Source organism: Narcine bancroftii, chromosome 8 (assembly GCF_036971445.1).
Source record: "Narcine bancroftii isolate sNarBan1 chromosome 8, sNarBan1.hap1, whole genome shotgun sequence".
In the NCBI taxonomy this organism is placed as follows: domain Eukaryota; kingdom Metazoa; phylum Chordata; class Chondrichthyes; order Torpediniformes; family Narcinidae; genus Narcine; species Narcine bancroftii.
In genome coordinates, this window is record NC_091476.1 from 40,718,871 (window position 1) to 40,732,877 (window position 14,007).

Below are 14,007 nucleotides of genomic sequence, written 5' to 3' on the forward strand. Positions count from 1 at the left end.
CAATCCTTCCTTGTGCCAAATCTTTAGCTTGTAACTAATGATTTGGTAAATTTCTCCCAGCGATTTATCCCTGATTTTCAAGATGCTACTTGAGTTCAGTTTGTTGGCACTGAATGATCTCCAGAATGCCAGGATGGATTAGTTTGAGCAGCCATAGAATTGCTGGAGGAACTGGGCTGGTTAGGTGCCATCCATGGGTAGAAACGACCAGTCAACGTTTTGAAATGTCGTATCTACCCATGGATGCTGACTGACCTGCGGAGTTCCTCTGCTACTTCTTTGTCCAAGATTCCAGTACTCGCAGCCTCTGTGATTTTAGATTGTTTTGAACTTAAAACAAAGCCAGCTCTTACTTTGGCTTTGTCAACTAATCTCAGCTAGAATTTGCAAGTGTAGCATAATAAGACTACGTTTAGATCACAGGCCAACATTTCCTCAATTAACCTCTTGACCATAGAAAAGCTCGCAGTTCATTTACCTTCTTTATGGTTTCCCTGGTGTTCTTTCACTCCCCCCCCCCCCCCCCCCACCCACATTGTCCTTAAGGAATTGCATCATTTAAAACTGTTCTCACAGCACCATCACAAATGTTAACAATAATTAGGTAATAGAAAGGCATGTTCATTGGCTAACAGCGTTCAGGTCTGGAAAGTATTTATTCAGCTGTTTTATCTTAAATCATTTCATTTGCTCCCTTGAGGTTGCCGGCAGTCTCAAGTTCTGATCAATTTGAATGTGATGCTCTGAATTTCCACCAGTATTTATTCCAAACAAGTTAGCAGATCAGCAAACGTGGATAAATTGGTCGAGAACATGCTTCAACAGGATTGTTCACACAACCACAGACGTGTTAACTTCCAACACAGCCAGAAGATCTCCACAAATTGTGAATTCACACCGGCCTTAATACAGTCCTGAGCTTTCCCATTAAACTTTTCCTATCCTGACAACATTAATCTTCATCCAGAGTAATGAAAAAAAATGTATTGAAAGCAGATGTGTCCAGAGGTTTTACTTTGTAGTTCTTTGAAAATAAAGTTTCCACAACAAAGTAAGGACATTCAGATCTCGCCATGTAATATAAACCCACGTGTACGTCAATTCACCGCCAGTGTCTCAGCACATTAAAGAGATTGATTCAATTGTCTCCTAATGTTGAAAAGGTTTCATTGTAGAGAATGGCCAGGATCCTAAACTGCTTACATCAAATATTGGCTCTGCAACCACCTACATTTATTTAGCACCTTAACAGAATGAAGTGTCCTAAGGAATGACATCAAATAAAGTGAAATATCGAGCCATAAAAATATCACAACCAAAAGCAGAAATGTTAAAGTCTTGGTAGAGGGAGGTGGGGGGGTTGAGTGAAAAGAGAGAGAGAGAGAGATGAGAAGGAAAAGGAAAAAACACACATTTCTAAATAGGTGTAGAGCTCGTCGAAAGAATCAAAGACTTGTTGATCCAAACCAAAGCTTTTATTAGCAAAAGACAGGAGCTCTTCACAGGTGGCCGACCAGTCCGGAATGATCCAACCTGGCTAGGGACACAACCCTTTAAGGCCCAGACAGTAGGCGTGGCTTAGCTCTCAGCCAATCGCTGTAAGTACAGTCTTGATACTGTAACTATATACACTATATACATTGGTGATAGATCTGTACTATCACAATAGGGAAGAAGGGGAGAGCAGGAGAGAAAGAAAGAGAGAGAACTAAACAGGTAAAGAGGTTGAGAGAAGTGAGTAAGAAAGAAGGGGAGGGAGTTGGAAAGAAGAGAGAGGAACAGAGGGAGAGTTGAGTATTTTGGTGAGAGAGTAGGCAGCAGGTGAAAGGGCTATCAATGATTAATGATTGGTGCAACAGAATTCAGTGGTGGTGTGGTGGTACACCACCGGCCTACTGCAGGGGGAAACCTCTGTACCTGCAGGAGTGTAAGGGGACAGGACCACACCTGGCCAGCTACCAATCAGTTGGCCTGAAAGGATCAAGCCCCACCTGGTCGGGGGTCAATCACCCTCCGGGATATAAGCCTGAGCCGGCCTCCTGAGGCCTCACACTGAGTTGCTGCAGCCACAGCCAGCCTGGCTCTGTGGAAGCCTTTGTGGATTAAAGCCTGTTGTTTATTCTTTACCTTGTGTATGTCTGATTCTGGCTAACAGCGCACCACAGGTGGGCAAGAGGCCAGAGCGAGAGATCATGGAGATGGTGAGAGGAGGTGGCAGACATCGGGAGGAGGCCGGAGAAATGCACAAGGACAGAGGGCTTGAAATCTTGGCTGGGAAAGGAACTGGGGTAGGCCACAAGGCATAGGGATAAATGGAACATGATGGAAATTCGACCAAGAGCAGTGCGCAAAGGATGAAGTCATCCTTTTCTTTATTCAAATGTGTGTGTGCGTGTATGCATATGTCATTGTGTGTGTGTGTGTGTGTGTGTGTGTGTGTGTGTGTGTGTGTGTGTGTGTGTGTGTGTGTGTGTGTGTGTGTGAGAGAGAGAGAGAGAGAGTATGTGTGTGTGTGTGTTAGGGAGTGGTTCTTCTGCCAAATAAAATACTGTTGAAAAAAAATTACTGTCACACTGAGTAATCTGAGCAATTAAAAAAAACCTAATCTTTTCCCTTTGCTATGGATTAGAAATTTAACATCTGCTTTGACTTAACATCAAAATTCATAGGAATGATGGCCTTTGATTTGCTTGTCATGGTAAAACAAGACTGTGGAACAAAATGTCATTGACATCTGAAACTTTCCAGTGAGATTGTTCTCAATAAGCCCAGTCACTGGAGCTCATGGAAAAGGACATAGTGGAGGTCCAGTACTTTCAGGAGTTGGAGTAATCCTCTTCAATGACTTGCCCTGGTTCACCCTTATCGACGCAATAGCCAAGAAAGTGCACAAGTGCCTCAACTTCCACAGAAGCCTGTATTTATGCATGTTATGTCTGGTTGTATGGATGATTGCAGAACTCGGTTTTGTTGAGTTGTACTTGTGCAATCAGATGATAATAAATTTGATTTGACATGAAATTCAGCAGGTCACCTGCATCCCTTCACAACTTCTCAAGGCCCACCCTTGAAAGTATCCTGTCAGAGAGGGTGAATCAGGCAGTGGAAGGTGATGCTGGATCCACAAGAGAGATTGCAGATATCGGAACCTGGAACAATAAAAAATTTCTCAGCAAATTGACCAGGCATCTGTGGGAGAGAAAGTTTCATGTCGTAATTCCTCATCATGATTGACGAAGCCTGAAATGTCAACAATTCCTTTTCTCCCACTGAGGAGAGATATTGAATCTACCTTCTGGCTAAGCTGAGACATGAGGTGTATAAGATGACTAGAGGCATGGATAGAGGAGATAGAAAATAATGGCCTTTGATTTGCTTGTCATGGTAAACCCATGCTCGGGTTATCAGACAAGAAAGAGAATATGCTTATGGTGAGAAAGAGGTTTAAAGGGGCTCTGAAGGGGATGATTTTATGTAGAAACCAGAGGAGGTGGTGGAAGCAGGTGCAGAGGCATTCTGCCAGACACTGACATTGGAACGATATGGACCAAAAGTAGGCAAATGGTCAGGTGACTTCCTTTGTTGCTAACTGACTTGTCCACAATAAACTGATGACAGGACTGAAGCTGAGAGACGATGCACAACCATTAAACTAATATATTTGCTGAACACCACAGCCCAAAATTTCAATGGTTTAAAGCAGCCATTTAAACCAATGGTTCAATGGGCCACCTTAGGCACCCCCAACCCAACCCCCAGTGTGGGGTTTGGAGGTGGGGTGGGGCACTACACCACATTTAATAAAACCTTTGTTCTCTTTTCGCCTCACATTACTCAAATCTTTTTCATGTTTTTGGAGAAAAGTATGGAAGAAGCCAAAACTTGGCTGCTTCACAGGGATGGGGCCCATAAACTTTAAGCAGAGATCTTAGAGGGCCATAGCCAAAAAAAAAAGTTTGAGATTGACTGAAAAACACACTTAATAGTTTGCAATACAGCACCTAATAGCCTGAATTTGCCTGGGATTGTCTGATCTCTGAAACTAAGCAGGCTCAGGCCTGGTCAGTACTTGGAGAGGAGACCACCTAGGAACACCAGGCGCTGTAGGTTTCTATGAGGGGTGCTGGACGAAGTGGCGACTCTCCGTCTGCCTTACAGTAGACAAAAGTTAAAGAATTTCATGTATGTTACATTCTAAATGTAGTATAATGGAACCTTTACCTTTAAAGCATGCATTGCTTTCACTGAAATTCTCCAAAGCAATAGATTTTGGTTTGCTTCATCGGCCCCCTAAATATTAGTATTCTGGTGACATTTTCTCATTATAAAATAGTACGTTGAAGCAATTTCCCATTTTCTTGGAGGTTGTTGACTTGTGCAGCACTAGTATGTGCCTGAGCACTGACTGAGGCAGACTCTCACTGTCAGCCACAGACCTTCTGACTTTCTTCAACCAACCATCTAGTTTTTAATTTTTTTTACATTTTTCACACTATGAAACATACTAACCAAAATACACACAAACATTTCCCTCTTGAATATACACAGTGTCATTTTCTCCCTTCCGTCCCTCCTTCACCCCCCCCCCCCCACCCCCTCAACATTCTGCAGGCATAGAGACAGATCCGGAACCACTCAGTTTAAAACATAGAACACTACAGCAAAGTACTGGCCCTTCAGCCCTCGATCTTGTGCCGACCTATACATACTACAAACCTACCAAAACAAAAACCTGAAAAAAATACTAAACCTTCCTCCCTTGTAACCTTCTATTTTTATTTCAACCATGTACGTGACTGTCGAAGAGTCTCTTTAGTACCCCTAATATTTCAGGATCCTCCGTCACAATGCAAGGCATTCCAGGCACCCACAACTCTCTGTGTAAAAACACTTACCCCTGATGTCTCCACTTCACAGATGTCCTCTGGTGTTTGCTATTCCCGCCCTGGGAAAAAGATGCTGGCTGTCCACCTTATCTCTGCCTCTCAGAATCTTGTAGATTTTTATTAAATCACCTCTCATTCTTCTTTGTTTCAGAGAGAAAAGTCCCAGCTTTGCTAATCTTGCCACATAAGACTTATTTTCTAATCCAGGCAACATCCTGATAAATTTCCTCTGCACTTTCTCCACAATTTCCCCATCCTTCCTGTAATGAGGTGACTAGAACTGAACACAACATTCTAAGTAAAACATGAAGGCCTGCAGACACTGTGGTTAAATTAAAGACACAATGCTGGAGAAACTCAGCAAGTCAAACAGTGTACTTAATGTAGCAAATATAAATATACATAACCAATGTTTCGGGCTTCAGCCCTTCATCAAGGTATGACAAATGTAGGCAGGCACTCTTGAGCCTACACATCCTCCCTCAGCACCATTTAGGGCCACAAACAGTCCTTTCAAGTTCACTTCACTTGTGTATCCACAGGAGTTATCTACTGCACCTAATGCTCCCCTTCTGGCCCTCTCTACATCGGAGAGACCAGGTACAGACTGGGAGATTGCTTCACTGAGCACCTTTGCTCTGTCCGCATCAGTGACAGGGATCTCCCAGTGGCCAACCATTTCAATTCTGTGCCCCACCCCCCGTGCTGATATGTCTGTCCATGGCCTCATCTACTCTCTCACCTAGACCACCCATAATTTTCCATCTTGGCACCTTCCAACCGGATGGCATTAACATCATTTTCTCCGGTTTATGCTAGCCTCCTCTCTGTTCTCCCTCCTGCCTTTGGGACTGTGTTCCTTCTGCTGCCTTATCCCCCTCAGACACCTACCTACATTTTGCTCATATCTTGATAAAGCCCAAAACTTTGGTTATACATCTTTATCTTTGCTATGTAAAGTACAGTGTTTGACCTGCTGAGTTTCTCCAGCATTGTGTTTTTAAACAATATTCTAAGTGTAGTCTCTGCAGAGATTTGTAGAGTTGCAAGTAATCAGAGACGATCTGGGAAATAGCGATAATAGTATGATTGAATTTTTCATTCAGATGGAAGGGGAAATAGATCTAAAACTAATATATTATGCTTAAACAGGGGTGACTACCAGAGGATGAGGGAGGAATTGGGCAGAGTGGACTGGGAGCACAGGTTAATTGATGAAACAGTTGAGGAACAGTGGAAGATTTTCAAAGAAATATTTTGTAATGCTCAACAAAAATATACTCCAGTCAGGAAAAAGGGCAGCAAGGGAGGGAAAAATCAACCATGGTTAACAAAGGAAATAAAGGAGATATAAAATTGAAGGCGCAGGTATACAAAGCTGCAAAGAGCAGTGGGAAACTGAAAGATTGGGATAACTTCAAGAGACAACAAGGGGTTACAAAGCAGGTAATAAGAAATGTGAAAAAGGATTATGAAAGTAAATTGGCACAAAATATAAAAACAGAAAGCAAAAAATTTTATAAATGTATAAAACGGAAGAGGGTGGCCAGAGTTAACATAGGACCCTTAGAGGATGAGAAAGGAAAACTGGTAGCAAAAAATGAGGAAATGGCCAAGACATTGAACAAATATTTTGTGTCAGACTTCACGGTGGAAGACACGTCCAGCTTGCCCAAGTGCGGAGTTAAGGATGCGAACGTTGGGGAGGGCCTTGATAAAATAGTTGTTACAAAGGAAGTAGTGATGGAGAAACTAATGGGACTAAAGCCAGACAAATCACCTGGTCCTGATGATATGCATCCAAGGGTTCTGAAGGAAATGGAAGAAGTTATAGTTGATGCATTGGTGGTCATATACCAAAATTTCTTGGATTCTTGGCAGGTCCCGGCAGACTGGAAGACAGCAAATGTCACGCCACTTTTTAAGAAGGGATGTAGGCAGAAGACTGGAAATTATCGGCCAATTAGCTTGACGTCTGTAGTTGGAAAAATGCTTGAAGCCGTCATTAAAGATGAAATAGTGAAACTTTTGGAACATAAGGGTTCAATCAGGCAGACGCAGTATTGTTTTAGAAAGGGAAGATCTTGTTTGACAAACTTGTTAGGATTCTTTGAGGATATAATGGGTGCGGTGGATAGAGGGGAACAGGTTGATGTTGTATATTTGGATTTTCAGAAAGCGTTTGATAAGGTGCTGCACAAGAGACTTATCATGAAGTTACAGGAAAGTGAAGTCCAGGGAAGTCTATTGGCATGGATCGAAAATTGATTGTCTGACAGGAGGCAGAGAGTCGGGATAAGTGGGAGTTTTTCAGGTTGGCATAGAGCGGTAAGTGGGGTGCCGCAGGGGTCGGTGCTAGGCCCACAACTGTTTATCATTTACATTGATGACTTGGGGGAGGGGACAAAATGTGGTGTAGCCAAGTTTGCGGATGACACCAAATTGAGTGGAAGAGCAAATTGTAATGAGGATGTGGAGAGTCTGCAGAGGGATATAGTTAAGCTGGATGAGTGGGCAAAGGTCTGGCAGATGGAGTACAATGTTAGGTTATCCACTTTGGCAAGAAAAATAAAAGAGCTGAATATTATTTAAAGGGTGAAAAACTACAGCATGCTGTTGTACAGAGGGACTTGGGAGTGCTTGTGCATGAATTGCAAAAAGTTAGGTTGCACGTGCAGCAGGTTATTAAGAAGGCAAATGGAATGTTGGCCTTCATCGCTAGAGGAATTGAATTCAGGAGTAGGGAGGTAATGTTGCAACAGTATAAGGTACTGGTGAAACCGCACCTGGAGTACTGTGTCCAGTTCTGTCTCCATATTTGAGGAAGGAAATACTGGCTTTGGAGGTTTACTAGGTTGATCCCTGGGATGAAGGGGTTGACTTATGATGAAAGATTAAATCGTCTAGGATTGTATTTGCTCGAGTTTAGAAGAATGAGAGGAGATCTTATAGAAACATATAGGATTATGAAGGATATGGATAGGATAGATGTAGGAAGGTTTTTTGAGCTGGCCGGGGAAACTAAAATGAGAGGACACAGTCTCAAGATTCGGGGGAGTAGATTTAGGACAGAGATGAGGAAAAATAGTTTTTCCCAGAGAGTAGTGAATGTTTGGAATTCTCTATCCAGGAAAGTGGTTGAGGCTGCTTCATTAAACATATTTAAAATTCGGTTGGATAAATTTTTACATGATAGAGGAATTAGGGGATATGGGGAGAAGGCAGGTAGGTGGAGTTAGGTCAGAAATAAGATCAGCCATGATCTTATTGAATGGCGGAGCAGGTTCGATGGGCCATTTTTGGCCTACTCCTGTTCCTACTTCCTATGTTCCTAACATGACCTCCCGACTCCTGAACTCACTCCTCTGATTTATGAAGCCAAGCATTCTCTAGGCCTTCTTAACTATCCTATCAACCTGTATGACAACCTTGAGAGATGTATAGTTTTGGACGCTAAGGTCCCTCTGTTCCTCCACACTGTTAAGTATCCAACCATTAATCCTGTGCTCAGCCTTCAGGTTTGATCTTCTAAAATGCATCAACTCACCTTAGTTCAGTGACTCTTGCAAGGATTTGGTGCTGATGCATCAAGAACTAATGGCTTTTGGCTCCAACTGAGAAATACCTGCCACTAGAGTCATGACCCTTTTGTGCAACTTGTCCATGCTGACAAAGTTGTCCACACAAACTTGTCCCATTTGCCTGCATTCAGTCCGTGCCTTTTAAAAGCTTTCCTATTCACCTTCATGTCTAAATATATTTTAAATAGTACAGTGGTATTCATCTGTACTACTTCCTCTGTCAGTTTGTTTCACATTCTCACCACCATGTGAGTGAAAAATCTACCCCTCAGGTTCCCTTTAACTCACCTGAAATTTAAATTCCCCTATCCTGGATAAAAGACAATCACTATTTCAACTATTAAACTTTGGAGTTCTCACATTGGGTTTCTTAGAACCATAGAACATTACAGCACAGATACAGGCCCTTTGGCCTCTCTAGTCTGTGCTGAGTCCAACAGACCTGCATCCAGTCCAAATTCCTCCATACCCCTCCCATCCATGTACCTTTCCAAATTTTTCATTAAAATTGAGGCCACATTCACCACTTCAGCTGGCAGCTCATTCCATACTCCCACTACCTGCTGTGTGAAGACGTACCTCCGAATATTCCTCTTAAACGTTTCCCCTTAACTCATGTCCTCTGGTTTGTATCTCACTTATATTCAATGGAAAAAGCCTACTCATTGGCGTTACTCGGGGGAGGAGGGGGGGGTGTGGACCCACATCAGATGACACCATGAGAAGGGGTGAAAACAAAATGACTGTCTATAAAATTTTGGTGCAATATTTCAGCAGAAATTTATTATTTTTTTATAAAAATATCCCTGTAATTAGTTATAACAACAAAACATTTTTTTGTGAGCCCAACTTACAAGTATCAATATACCTACAAGGCTAAAACTCGATATTCATTTACTTTTTGAATCATCTAATGTGCTCCGGTCAAAGCTGTCATTATTACCCAATTACAATGAAGCTTTGAATCATGTGGCTTCGTCTGCACGTGGTACAAGCAAGCGCTGTTTTTTTTCATTGCTGCTAGCGTTTTTATAGTCGCTGCTTTTGTCAAATTTTCTGGTGTTTTAGCTACAATATTGTGGTAATTAATGTTTTTGTGTTTGTGAACCTGTATCAATAATATTTTTTGAGAATGAAGTAGTAATTAAACAAAAAGGAGAATTTTTTTAAGGTATTGTTTAATTTATGAGTATATTTCCATATACATTTGCCAATAAGTTCTACATTATTTGGGCCATTATTGATTATGCAAACCTAATCCATTAATGTATCTTATTTAACAATAAAGGTTAACATTGAAATCAACATAATTCTGATGTAGTTCTTAAACGTTTTTATTTCAAATTTTATTGTTTTCTTACCGAATTTTAACTTTAACCACATGAAACCATGTAAATGTAAATACATTTAGGCTGTATGTATGATATTGTAATTTAAAGGTGTAATTTTAAATTTGCTAGTTGTTTATCTCACTTCTATTGCCATTACATTTAGTGAAATACGGAAATTACGATTTACAAGTAACATAAGTATAAAAAAAAACATTAATAAGGATTCTGTGTGGGTCTGGTACGGGGTGGGGGGGGGGGGGTGGATGTAGTGGGTGACAGTGTGAGTTACCGCACTGGATGACACCAACCCTAGTGATGGCACCGAGCCTACTTGCATTTAAGGTATCTCTACACCTTATTATTTTGTATACTTCTATTAAACCTCCCCTCATTCTTCTATGTTCCAGGGAATAAAATCCTAATCTGTTTAACCTTACCCTCTAACTCTGTTCCTCAAGTTGTGGCAGCATCCTAGTAAATCTCTGCACACATTCAGTCTTATTGATCTTTCCTGTAGTTAGGTAACCAAAACTGCTACACAATACTCCATATTTGCTTCACAAATATCTTATACATCTTTACCACAACATCCCAACTCCTCCACTCATGAAAGTCTGTTGAAGTTAAAACACAATGCTGGAGAACCTCAGCAGGTCAAACAGCGCACTTTATATTGCAAAGATAAAGATATATACCAAAGTTTTGGACCTAAGCCCTTCATCAATGCATGAGCAAAATGTAGACAAGTGCCTAAATGAAATGGTGGCGGGGAGGGGCAGGGGGAGGACCACAAGCCCACAGGCAAGTGGTAATAGGTGGAGAAGGGAGGGAGGGCAAAACAGAAAACTCAGAGAGGGGGATAGCTCTGTGAATGGAATGGGAAATGCATGGAGAACTGGAGGAAAGGTGATGTGATGAGGTTGAGAGTTAGAATGGAGAGTAGTCTTGCAGAAACAGGAAGAGATGAGATTAATACCATCCAGTTGGAGAGTGCCAGACAGAATATTAGATATTGCTCCTTTAATTTTGGTGTGGCATTGGCTTAACAGTGCATACTTTGATTTATGAAGGCCAATATGAATCACTTTTTCTTATTATTCTAGCCTACTTTCTGGGAGAATTGGAGCATAGTAGTCAGAAATCTGGGGCACACGACTCAGGCTTGGCAACCCCATTTCCCCTGATGAGCGAGCTGTGATGGGAGGCAAATGCATCTCTGGGTTCACGTCTCATTTGTTTCGACCACACCATCGGTTGACAGGGCACAGGAGTTCCTTGCTGCCCTGATGCTTCCCTGGAGGGCCTGCACAGCTGTGCTTACCAGCTCCAAGATTCTGAAGTAAACTAACTCCCTGTTTTGATTGGCTTCCACCAGCTCCAAATGCAATTCAACACATGTCTCAGCCTGATTAACCTTTGGACACAACTTCAGCTGTGTCCACAACCACAATATCACTGAAGCAATAAAACTCACAGCGATGTTCTTTGCTCAGGCAAAGGATCTCACAATTCACCTTGCCATTCATTCCCATTCTACCTGATTTTTAGGACCATGTTCCAATTTGATATTTCTCATCCCCACAAAATGTCTGCCAACATTTTGTTTTTCATTGGGACGTGCCCTGATTTCAGCTTCGTGCTCCAACGCAGATCTCACTAGGGTCTGTTATAGCTTTAGTGTTGTACATAAACATCCTGGAGAAACTCAACAGGTCATGTAGCAACTACAATAACTAAAAGGTAACCAACATTTCGAGCCAGGGCTCTTTGTGAAGTATAAGAAAAAAAATAGGCAGGTGACTAAATGAGGAAATGGGGGGAGGGGCAGGAGTAATAACAAACAATAAACAAGATAACAATATCAGGTGTAATGTCACCATATGTCAAATAGTGCAGAAAACGACCAGTTTTAAAAAAAACAAGGCGAGGGTATCAATTGTTGCCAATGTGAGGTCCATTTAAGTTTCTAATAACAACAGGAAAGGAATTATCGTTGAATCTGGATGTTTGTTGTTTAAAGTGCATTTCTTCTATCTGTCAGAAGAGAGGAGAAGAGCAAGTGAACACGGATGGAAGGATCCGTTTCACATTTTGGCAGCTTTCCCAAGATTGCAAGAGGTACAGCTGGAAGCAATGGATATGTCATGGGGTATAAAATGGCCGTTGGGGCATCTGATTTACCTGCTTGACTGCAACAAGTAAAGATTTTGGTGCATCTTGTACTTACATGTATAATAATAAGGCCATTATAATCATGAAATTTTAAGCAAAAACCCTGTATTTCCAAGTATTGTCCCCGAGTACACATCACACGTGACCAAAGGTCTTTGCCAGCAGGTGAAGCTAAATTGAGGAAATGTTGCTCTGGGTTTGCAATTGTGAAATTGCTTTGAAATTTCCCCCCACTTCCAACTGGATCCACAGGCACTCAAAGCCTCTGAAGAACACTCGTTTGCTTCTCTTTCTCTCATACTGTAATGGGCACCAGGCAATACTAATGGCACGGTATTGACTGCCTCATGTATCATGTGCGTTACATTTTTTATGTATTTATTACGTGACAGTAAAAGTAACTTTGAACCTTCCAGCTTATCTTTATTTACTCCTTGTTGTAAACCACTGTGATACCGTGATTGGCCACTGCTGGCTGGACATGCCTCCCAAGACCAATCCTACTCATAACCCCTTTGCATGCTCCCCATTCACCTTGCCATGATCAGTCGATGAGGTTTGTTGATGCTCCAGTCTATAGTCAATAAAAGTCTATCAGTTTCACAATCTCAGTCTTCTGTGGTAATTAATGGTACATCACTCTTATCCTTACATTTCTCTCTAACCCATCCCAGTGGTCTTAACCTGTACCTGTCTCTCCACTTCTATAATCTTCTGTGCAATATCCTCTCACATCTTTCAGCTTCTCTCTGCCCTTTGATGTAATGCCATCACCCCTTCCTACTTTAACCTTATTATAGGGTCCTGATACAAAATGTTGACTGACCATTTCTACTCACGGATGCTGCCTGACCCGTTGAGTCTGTCCAGCTTCTCATTGTTCACTGTCAAATTATTTAACTGGCCAAGTGTTTCATCAACAGAATCCAACTTTGAGGATGGCCAACACCCAATGCACAACAACAAGAAGATTGAAAGTAAAACTATGTTCTGCAACTATTCAACAGATCAAACAGCAGCTTCAAAGAGAGAAATAGGTTTCAGGTCGGTAAAATTTTGGGTACTAATATAGAACCATTGAACATAACAGCACAGAAAACAGGCTTTTTGACCTTTCTAATCTGTGCTATTACTCTGCCTTTGTACCACTGATCTGCACCCAGTTCATATACTTCTATACCCTTCTCATCCATTTGCCTGTCCAAATTTTTCTTAAATTGTTAAAATTGAACCCACATTCACCACTTCAGCTGGAATCTCATTCCACACTCCCACTTACTCTCTGTGTGAAGAAATTTCCCTTCATGTTTCCTCCTTTCACCCTTCGCCCATGTCCTCTGGTTTGTATCTCACTCAACCTCAGTGGAAAAAGCCTACTTGCATTTACTCTATCTATACCCATCATAATTTTCAATTTCAAATGGGAGGTAAAGGGGCCAAGAGTGGGGAATGACCAAACAAAATGCCCTTGAGAAATGGAATGGGGTGGTGCCTTGTGAAAGGGGGAAGTGAAGACCTGAATTGCAACTGATCTGCCTCAAGGAGAGGGAGAGGAGTGAGAGTAGAGAAAAGAACAAACAAAAACATTGCTGAAAAATAAAAGGACAAAATACAACAATTGCTGGAAATGTGAACTAAAAGAGAATGCCAGACAAGTAGCATCTATGGAAAAGAAAAACTGAGATTGGCCATTTTATCACAAACTGGAGAGATCCTGAGAGCTGTAGTGTGCCTGGTTGGAAGATGAGTGATGGTATGCCTCATTGGGATTTGTTGGAATGGAGTAAGAAGCCAAGGATATAGATGTCAGAGTGGTAGGAGGATAGAGAAATAAAGTGATAGACAAATAGAAGCTTGGGGTTCATAAAAATGGCCCTGCACATGCCATAGGGTGGTAAAACCTGTTCCCATTCTGTAGTATGGATTCTGAAGCCATCCTTCCTGTGCCTCTAGTGACCCATCCCCAGAAATTAAAATCATTAAAATTAATTAAACTGCTTTGAAGGATGGGGAATTAATGAGATATATTTTTTTAAA

At 41.6% G+C, this 14,007-nt stretch overlaps 1 protein-coding gene and 1 long non-coding RNA gene across 13 annotated transcripts in view; both read right to left on the reverse strand.

The window, feature by feature from the left end:
- The window catches only part of aff2 (AF4/FMR2 family, member 2), a 587,176-nt gene that overhangs the window by 357,336 nt on the left and 215,833 nt on the right, over positions 1 to 14,007 (reverse strand). The gene's annotated exons all lie outside the window — the stretch shown is intronic.
- LOC138740614 (uncharacterized) overlaps positions 1,454 to 14,007 on the reverse strand; it is a 77,699-nt gene continuing 65,145 nt past the window's right edge. Inside the window, exon 2 of the long non-coding RNA XR_011343069.1 lies at positions 1,454 to 3,149. This is a non-coding gene — a long non-coding RNA (uncharacterized lncRNA). The remainder of the gene's footprint in view (positions 3,150 to 14,007) is intronic.